Here is a 9934-nt window from a genome sequence, read left to right as displayed (position 1 = left end):
AAGAAGTGGCTGCTTTATTTAAGAACAAAAATAAATACAAAATACCATACAGGTGTCAAATAACTGCCTTCCATATTCTCGCCTCCACTCACCCAGTTCATTAAAACACAAAATTATGACTGACTCTTCAAGCTTCCTGAATCAGCTACAGTTGATTAATAGGGCCTTCAGATTAAAAATGATTGTGTTTGTCCCTGGGGGAGGAAAGGTCTCGTGATGGAAGGGGCAGAATATCACAAATATCAAAGGGCTGTCAATCTTGTATGGGTTTGAATTAAAGAAACCCAACAAATTATTTAGCCTCTTTAGGGGAAACAATTTAGTTTTAGAAACAAAGGAAATTCTAGAATGTAGAATTTCTTACCAATAATATCCTTCATGCGCATCTTATTCTGCGCCTTCCTCCACTTGTCATAGCAAAAACGACCTTTGCAGACACAATAGTTACTTGAATGACATAATTCATATCGATTTATTTTTTTAATGAAAAGGGGATTTTATTTACTTTTTCAAAATCGTAAAATTTGAGGTAAAATACTTTACTTTCAAATTTTGTACAAAATACAGAGCTATCACATACCCCTGGGAAACTATGTATATTATACATATATTTCTATATAACATTACATCATATATATAATATATATGCCAAAAAAGGTGTGTTTTTTTAAAATAAATATGTATTTATTAAACGGAACAATTTAAGGAGCACTTTGTTGGAAGCACTCTGAAACGGTACTTGTGGCAGGGAATGATTGCAGCCCGTAGGGTCAGTAAATATCCGATAACTGTCCACCAGTCAGTCAATTGGTGACAAATGTTTGTAAATTAGAAAAGAATTGTTATGATTTAACACTCGGTTAAAGTCCAAGTCTGACAGGCCCACTGAACCACTGGGAATTAAAATGTAATTTAGGTTGTGTATACTAATGAGTCAGTGCGGAAGAACTAGTCTAATCCTCTGTTTGTAAGAAGGGCACACAATTCATTTCATCCTGCCAACAGTTTAGACCATATATTTGTGGTAACAATGTACTTTGACAACCACCTCCATGGAGGCAGCTGTTACTTTGACTGTAGCCAGCTGATTGTAAGGAAGCAGCAATAATGTCCTCTAGGAAAGTGCAGGCACTCTAAGGTGGAGGTTCATCGTCCATGTGAAGGGGATGTGTCAGGATAAATGATGAAAATACATCTTTCATACTTTCTGGGGGAGTTTGTTGTACCTCATCTTCCTCTTCCACCTCCTGGTTTCTTTTGCTTGAAGTCGATTCAGCATTTATGAGAATACAAAGTCAATGGCCCCAGTGGGTCAGGTGTTATGTTTCTGGACAGTCATTTATACTGCAGTTTCATCTTTTGAACAGTCATCTATATTGAGCTATTATGTGTGTGTATGTATGTATGTGTATATATATATATATATTATAATATTTTTTTTTTTTTTTTATTAGAATCATATTGTACATGTATGCTATGTGTTTGAAGGAAGGGTTAGGGTCACTGTAATAATATTGTAGTACGATTTTCAGCAGTGTCACAATAGCTGAGTGAGATGAAGAACCACTAAAAACAGGTTTAATCAGCCGTTTTTGCACTGTCTATTGGTGCTGCTGAGATATCATTGTGTGTAATAAGGTCATAGACTTTCTCCCATTTGGGTTGTTTTTAATCTTCTTTCCACTTCATCATGGGATATTAAAGTTTCATGGTAGTCGCATAAGATCTCCCCTTTCCGAAACAGCCTGGTGGCAACCACTTTCTTTCCTTTAGTTTCATCTGGAATAAATGCCAGACCCTTCCATTCCTGACGGGAGATCAGATGCTCTACATCCTTGTTGTCTTTTTTGGACCCTGTGGCTTCCAGTTCACTAAAATCTCGCAGGTTCGCGGGATGTTTTGTTTCCATCCCTGGAGCTCAACATATTTAATAATTTGACGTTCCTCTGGAAGCCTTGTCCAAAAACGACCTGAAGAAAATTGACAAAACAAATATTAGAATGGCTAAAAAACATTTTAATAGTGCATAATCAAAGGGCTGTCAATCTTGTATGGGTTTGAATTAAAGAAATCCAACACATTATTTAGCCTTTTTAGGGGAAACAATTTAGTTTTAGAAACAAAAGAATGTAGAATTTCTTACCAATAATATCCTCCATTCGCATCTTATTCTGCGCCTTCCGCCACTTAGGGAAAGTGATCAAAAGTGCGTGGGTGCCAACAGAATCACATATCTGTATTAAGGTCTCCTGACCCGTGATTTATGGCCCCCTGGATTGCCAGTCCAGATGCACATTTGTCCCAACCTTTCAAAGCTGCATTCCAGCCCTCTAACCAAAGAGGCAAGTGCTGATCTGCCACAACTGCACTTGATCTTGGCCGAAAGCCATAAAGAGATGTGAAGGCTGTAGGGCCTTCTGTGACTGCCCTCCAAATAAGTGTTTCTTGGTCTTTTTGTTTCTCAGATATCTGTCCCCAAGTCTGTAGTTTAGTGTGGGCATTGTGCAAATATACTAAGGAAAGGAGGAACTTCCATGCATAGATCAGGCTCTGAGCCTTTAACAGATGCGCAAGAACATCTACTTCACGCTGGAAACCATTTTCTAGTGGAGACAGTATAGGATGGTGAATGGTTGTACTTTTTTAAAATTGCTTCCAAGATGTTAACTAGCGCCTCAGAGTTTATGAATTTTTGAGTGCACAGTGTGTACATTTTCTCATAGAAATCTGCAATTTCCATGCGAGCCTGACCAAAAAATACAGTTCTGACAAATGTGAAAGCAGTTCTACCTAGTGAGGAGCTGTCCCACCAACAGCATTTCTACCTGTAGTTACCACTTTATTGAGTTCATTGTACAGTGAGGTATAATTTGTCCTGATAGAATTTTTCCTACTAAAGAAGCCCCTTCCCCTCCAAAGGAGGCTTTTCTAACTCCATAATCAAAGTGGAGTATTTTGCAGATAGTTTGCAGTAGTCTGGTTCGTTAGTCCAGTTTCTCTAAGCTTGTTAAAATACTGGATGGTTTCTTCAATGTCCAGTACAAAATCCAAGGAGACTTTTGTTCTGTCCATGTAGAACAAGTACCTTGCGACATTTTCCACCTAAGATTAAAAAGAGAGAAAAATGAGATTAAATACCATGCTGAAATAAAATGAAGCTGATATAAAGTACATTCCAATAACAGCAACCAATACTATGGGTTCTATATAGAAAAGTAATGTTGTATACAGTGTACGGGATATTAAGAGAAAAATGGTAATGTTTATATGTAGGCATGGAGCGCGAGTCTGTTGTATATAAAGGACCCATCACTGAACATTACTGACTATGCAACATATAAATGGCTGATGATTATGATAGGAAATACAAGATAATGTAATTGTTTATTACTACTAAAATTTGTACCTCCTGTTGGCAATTTGGTACATTCAAGGTATGTGTCAAGCACCTTCCATTTCAATTATTGGAGTGTCCTTTTGATGTATGTGAGATAATAAGCCATGTAAGAAATCTAACTCTGTAAATTTACATATACCTGCATGAAGTCCCCTAGTGTAAGCTGAGACAGTGGACTGGGTCCATGATTTCTGATCATGGCCTTGTATGGATGTGCTAACTATGAGTATTAGTCATGCTTCATATTGCCACAATCAATCTATAATAGAAATAGAACTTGCACAAGGGTATGAAGCAAATCTTACTGCATTGCATGTCTAAACCCAGTTAGCTAACTGCATGAAAACTAGTTTAAGAAAAGACATTCTAATCATCATTACACCAGAATATGTCAAAACAACTTCAAAAACTGGTTACATAAAAACTTGGAGTTCTATGCCTACAATGTAATGCTTTCTCTTATTAGGACACCGAGAAAAGATGTGTAAATGCAGTCAAATTGCACATATTTTACATAACACGGCAATATAACATTAATCCTTTGAACAGTGTAGTATATTACAAGGCACAAGGGTTTCGGAGCGTGCTCCTCCGGAGAGGGAGGACCCTAGACCACCAACCCCTAGAAACAAAAGGTCTCGCAGGGGTCAGGGTTTGTTTGGCCCCCTTCGCCACAAAGCTAGGGGGGCCTCTTAGCCCCTGGGATCCGCCTGAAGCTTCACCCAGGGCTCGGTGAGCCAAGTGGATACGGCCCCAGCCGGGTGGCTGGGCTAGTATGGGTCCCCTTCGCCTGCCACACTAGGGAACCCATTTTGCCCCTGGGATCCGCAGAAGCCCTGGGCCAGGTATAAAAATTGTCTTGCACAGTGTGTACATTTTCTCATAGAAATCTGCAATTTCCATGCGAGCCTGACCAAAAAATACAGTTCTGACAAATGTGAAAGCAGTTCTACCTAGTGAGGAGCTGTCCCACCAACAGCATTTCTACCTGTAGTTACCACTTTATTGAGTTGATTGTACAGTGAGGTATAATTTGTCCTGATAGAATTTTTCCTACTAAAGGAGCCCCTTCCCCTCCAAAGGAGGCTTTTCTAACTCCATAATCAAAGTGGAGTATTTTGCAGTAAAGTTGATATATTAATGGCACACAAACTGCATGAGTTATTTTTTTTTTTTTTAGAAAATGTGTATTTATTAAACACAACAATTTAAGTAGCGCATATCTAAAACACCCTGCCAAGCTGATCCAAAGAAATTCTTTTGATATGATTTTTATACTTTTGAAATAAAAAAGATTTTTTCCAAAATATGTATCCAATGTACAGATATCTGTGAGAAGCTTAAGATATTCACCAATTGTGCAAAAGCTCTCGGCTTCTCACAGACATTGCACTGGGATCTGAATACACTTCTGTGTATATCTTTACCAACTTTTACCAAATTTTATTTACTTTTTCAAAATTGTAAAATTTGAGGTAAAACACTTTACTTTCAAATTTGATACAAAATAGAGCTATCTCATACCCCTGGGAAAATATGTATATTATACATATATTTCTATATAACACTATATCATATATATATATATATATATATATATATCTATCAAACAAGTTGTGTTTTTTTTAAGACTTTTTAGAAATTGTAACGTCTAAAGACACTGCACAGATTAGCTAGTTTACAGTTGTGTACATATGGAGGAGTGTTGGACAAGGGATATTCCTTGTGGCTTAGAATATACTAGAAGAGGTACATTAGAAAAATACAAATATTTGATACGCACCATTTCCTCATCCTGCTGAAGTACAAAAGTAGCAACTTGCTGCGTGGATGTCTTATGGTTCTTCACACCAACAACAGTAGTGTTTACCACTTCATCTCCAAGATTGCGCTGATGGCGTTTCCTTTGCAGCCACTCAGTCACCTGCAGATGATAAAGTCATTTAACTTATCTACAGTTTACCTGGAGGAAACAGAGGTCAGGTATTAGGGTGTTACTTACTGTCATGTTCTGCACTACACCCGGTCGTTGCAGGTGCTTGAGAATGACCACAGCCTCCAGATAGTAGAGGATTGTCAGCTTCTCTTTTTCCTCAAGCTTCTGATCTGTTTTAGCTTTCTCAATGGCTTCAAGAAATCCAGGCTTTGCCACCGCCAGAAGCTTACGGTACTCCTCTGGGGGTTTAATGTCATCACTCAGCAAGTTGTACCTGTAAATAATACATACAAGAATGATTACACATGCAGCAGTTATAATATAATTGTACAATAATGTAGGACAGCCGAGGAGCTGTTGTAGGTACCTAGACACCCTGACTGTTGCAGTGCACAGTTTCTACCTAGAGCTTATGTGTATCTTTTGAATAGTTATTTAAAAGCAATTTCCTTTACCCTTGTCAGAGAGGTCTATGAGGAACAAAACTATGTATACCTGAAGTAAAACTGTGCCTGCCCCTGAATCCGTGCTTGAGTGTTACCTTTTTGCCACGATCTCCTTTGAGACGGCTTTATTGATGGCCCCTTGGATGTCCTTTGTCCGATTCATAAAAGATTGAAAGGCTTCAAACAGGTCCTTGTTTTGAAGCACCAGGTTGGTGGATGTGATCTGGTACTGAACAAACCTCTTCAAGCTCTTAAGATAGTTTGCAGCAGTCTGGTTCGTTAGTCCAGTTTCTCTAAGCTTGTTAAAATACTGGATGGTTTTTTCAATGTCCAGTACAAAATCCAAGGAGACTTTTGTTCTGTCCATGTAGAACAAGTACCTTGCGACATTTTCCACCTAAGATTAAAAAGTCCCACTGAACCATCTGACTTGTCACATTTGGCAGCTGATGCCTAGGAAGTGTTGGTTATAAAGGTATATTGGTGTTTACAAAGCCTGTTTCTTAAAAAAAACAAGTGTGCAGGCAGTGACATAGGAAGTGTAACACTGGCACAGGAAATACCTGGCAGCCATGTTCAGTTCTCAGCACATACCACATAGTAAGGACATTTTTTCACAGCTCTCCAGCCTCTTCTTCATTTGAACTCAGACCATTCTACAACAATCAGCTTCACAGGAAATCTTCTGTGTACACATCTGTGAGAATCTAAGACACTACATCTGTTTTGATGACACACTCGGCTTTTCAAAGACAACCTTATATGTAGGGAGCCCTTTATGCACTCACTAAGAGTGTCAGCTCCCTGGGAGAGGGTTCTAGGTCAGATGCCAAGTGAGACTGAGCTATCTGTACAGCACTGCGGTATATAAATATATGATGTGCTAAAAGCCACCAGGTCACATGTGACCTCCCCTTTAATATTCTGTCCATATGACCATTATACACTGTGCAGGAGGAGACGGATATATATAGGAATTGGGTAAATATATATATATATATACACATCACTGCAACAGTTTGAAAAGATTAATGTTATATAGAGATACATATTTTTAAAGACAACCTTATATTTACAGTATCTAAATAAAAACTACAGTGATATTCAATAAAATTATATATGTATTGGACAACTGGGGATATTAATACATAATTAACAGTTAATGATATAGGTGCAACTATTTATGAACATATTAAAAATTTGAAAACCCAAACAATATTTTAAACCAGGACACAAAAAACTAATCGTCTAGGAAAGAGAGGTCAGCCCCTTCCCCTCCAAAGGAGGCTTTTGTAACTCCATAATCAAAGAGCAGTTCCACTCCAGGACTGATGTCCTCTGACGCCATCAGTAATATTGAAGATATGGAATTGTTGAAAAGGATTAAAGATATTGGCTTAATGTTGAACTTGTGTCTTGAATGATTGATTTTTCTACCAAAAGTCGATTGAAGGTGTGGGTGACAACTGCATGGCGCAGTTGTTGCGTCCAGACACAAACGTTTTTGCTTTGAGTCTTTAAAAAAGTATAGGTACCCCATTTCTCCCATTTGGGTTGTTTTTAATCTTCTTTCCCCTTCATCATGGGATATTAAAGTTCCATGGTAGTCGCATAAGATCTCCCCTTTCCGAAACAGCCTGGTGGCAACCACTTTCTCTCCTTTAGTTTCATCTGGAATGATTGCCAGACCCTTCCATTCCTGACGGGAGATCAGATGCTCTACATCCTTGTTGTCTTTTTGGTCTTTCGGACGCTGTGGCTTCCAGTTCGCTAAAATCTCACAGGTTCTCGGGATGTTTTGTTTCCATCCCTGGAGCTCAACATATTTAATAATTTGACGTTCCTCTGGAAGCCTTGTCCGAAAACGACCTGAAGAAAATTGACAAAACAAATATTAGAATGGCTAAAAAACATTTTAATAGTGCATAATCAAAGGGCTGTCAATCTTGTATGGGTTTGAATTAAAGAAATCCAACACATTATTTAGCCTTTTTAGGGGAAACAATTTAGTTTTAGAAACAAAAGAATGTAGAATTTCTTACCAATAATATCCTCCATTCGCATCTTATTCTGCGCCTTCCGCCACTTGTCGTAGCAAAAACGACCTCTAGGAAGTTGCAGGCACTCTTTAAGAGGTGGAACTTCACGGTCCATGAGAAGGGGATATGTCAGGATGAATGACGAGTATACATCATCTTTCATCCTTTTTTGGGGAGATTGGGGTACCTCAACATCATCTTCCTCTTCTACCTCTCGGTTTCTTTTGGTCGAAGAAGATTCAGCAGTTCTGAAAATTCAAAGTCAATGTTATATGTGTTTCTGGACAATGAATTATAGTGCAGTTTCCCCTAATAATATATTTACTTTGTCGATGCTTGAGGTGGTTCCTTGGGAATCGTGCTATTTATAATTTCTGAGGCCATCACCAGGTCCTCTATGTTTTTCATCCGATAAAACCGCTCTGCGGTGGCATCCGAATGTGCCAAATACTTGGCAAATGCACTCTTTTGGCCATCCGAGAACTTAGAGGGCACATAAGTTTCCATAACGCGGCGGATTTCCTGGCTTGTGATGGGTTTCAGATTAAATCTAGAAAGGGAAAATAAAGTATAGTAAAGTAATGAAAATGTTAAGAGTATGGTAGCAAAATTGACCAATGTTTTTGCGTATCTCCAATGTGTTTATCCCCCCATGAGAAATGTAATATAGCTATGTTACGTGCAGATAAACAAGTCATCTTCACTTACTTTTGGTGGAACCTTGAGAGGTCATTGGATGCATTATATATTTTTTCACCCGTTGTTGAGATGAAAAAATATGCGCTGTCCTGGTTGTTCTTGAAGAATGTGGTTCTGATCTTCTTGAAATAAACATCAAACCACTGAAAGGAAAGAGAAACAAATGTTACCTTTGCAGACACAATAGTTACTTGAATGACATGTCATATCTATTTATTTATTTTTTAATGAAAGGAATCTTATTTACTTTTTCAAAATCATAAAATTTGAGGTAAAACACTTTACTTTCAAATTTGATACAAAATACAGAGCTATCTCATACCCCTGGGAAAATATGTATATTATACATATATTTCTATATAACACTATATCATATATATATATATATATATATGCCAAACAAGTTGTGTTTTTTTTAAGACTTTTTAGAAATTGTAACGTCTAAAGACACTGCACAGATTAGCTAGTTTACAGTTGTGTACATATGGAGGAGTGTTGGACAAGGGATATTCCTTGTGGCTTAGAATATACTAGAAGAGGTACATTAGAAAAATACAAATATTTGATACGCACCATTTCCTCATCCTGCTGAAGTACAAAAGTAGCAACTTGCTGCGTGGATGTCTTATGGTTCTTCACACCAACAACAGTAGTGTTTACCACTTCATCTCCAAGATTGCGCTGATGGCGTTTCCTTTGCAGCCACTCAGTCACCTGCAGATGATAAAGTCATTTAACTTATCTACAGTTTACCTGGAGGAAACAGAGGTCAGGTATTAGGGTGTTACTTACTGTCATGTTCTGCACTACACCCGGTCGTTGCAGGTGCTTGAGAATGACCACAGCCTCCAGATAGTAGAGGATTGTCAGCTTCTCTTTTTCCTCAAGCTTCTGATCTGTTTTAGCTTTCTCAATGGCTTCAAGAAATCCAGGCTTTGCCACCGCCAGAAGCTTACGGTACTCCTCTGGGGGTTTAATGTCATCACTCAGCAAGTCGTACCTGTAAATAATACATACAAGAATGATTACACATGCAGCAGTTATAATATAATTGTACAATAATGTAGGACAGCCGAGGAGCTGTTGTAGGTACCTAGACACCCTGACTGTTGCAGTGCACAGTTTCTACCTAGAGCTTATGTGTATCTTTTGAATAGTTATTTAAAAGCAATTTCCTTTACCCTTGTCGGAGAGGTCTATGAGGAACAAAACTATGTATACCTGAAGTAAAACTGTGCCTGCCCCTGAATCCGTGCTTGAGTGTTACCTTTTTGCCACGATCTCCTTTGAGACGGCTTTATTGATGGCCCCTTGGATGTCCTTTGTCCGATTCATAAAAGATTGAAAGGCTTCAAACAGGTCCTTGTTTTGAAGCACCAGGTTGGTGGATGTGATCTGGTACTGAACAAACCTCTTC

Source organism: Mixophyes fleayi (assembly GCF_038048845.1).
Source record: "Mixophyes fleayi isolate aMixFle1 chromosome 2 unlocalized genomic scaffold, aMixFle1.hap1 SUPER_2_unloc_2, whole genome shotgun sequence".
Lineage (NCBI taxonomy): Eukaryota > Metazoa > Chordata > Amphibia > Anura > Limnodynastidae > Mixophyes > Mixophyes fleayi.
This window is presented reverse-complemented; position numbering follows the sequence as displayed.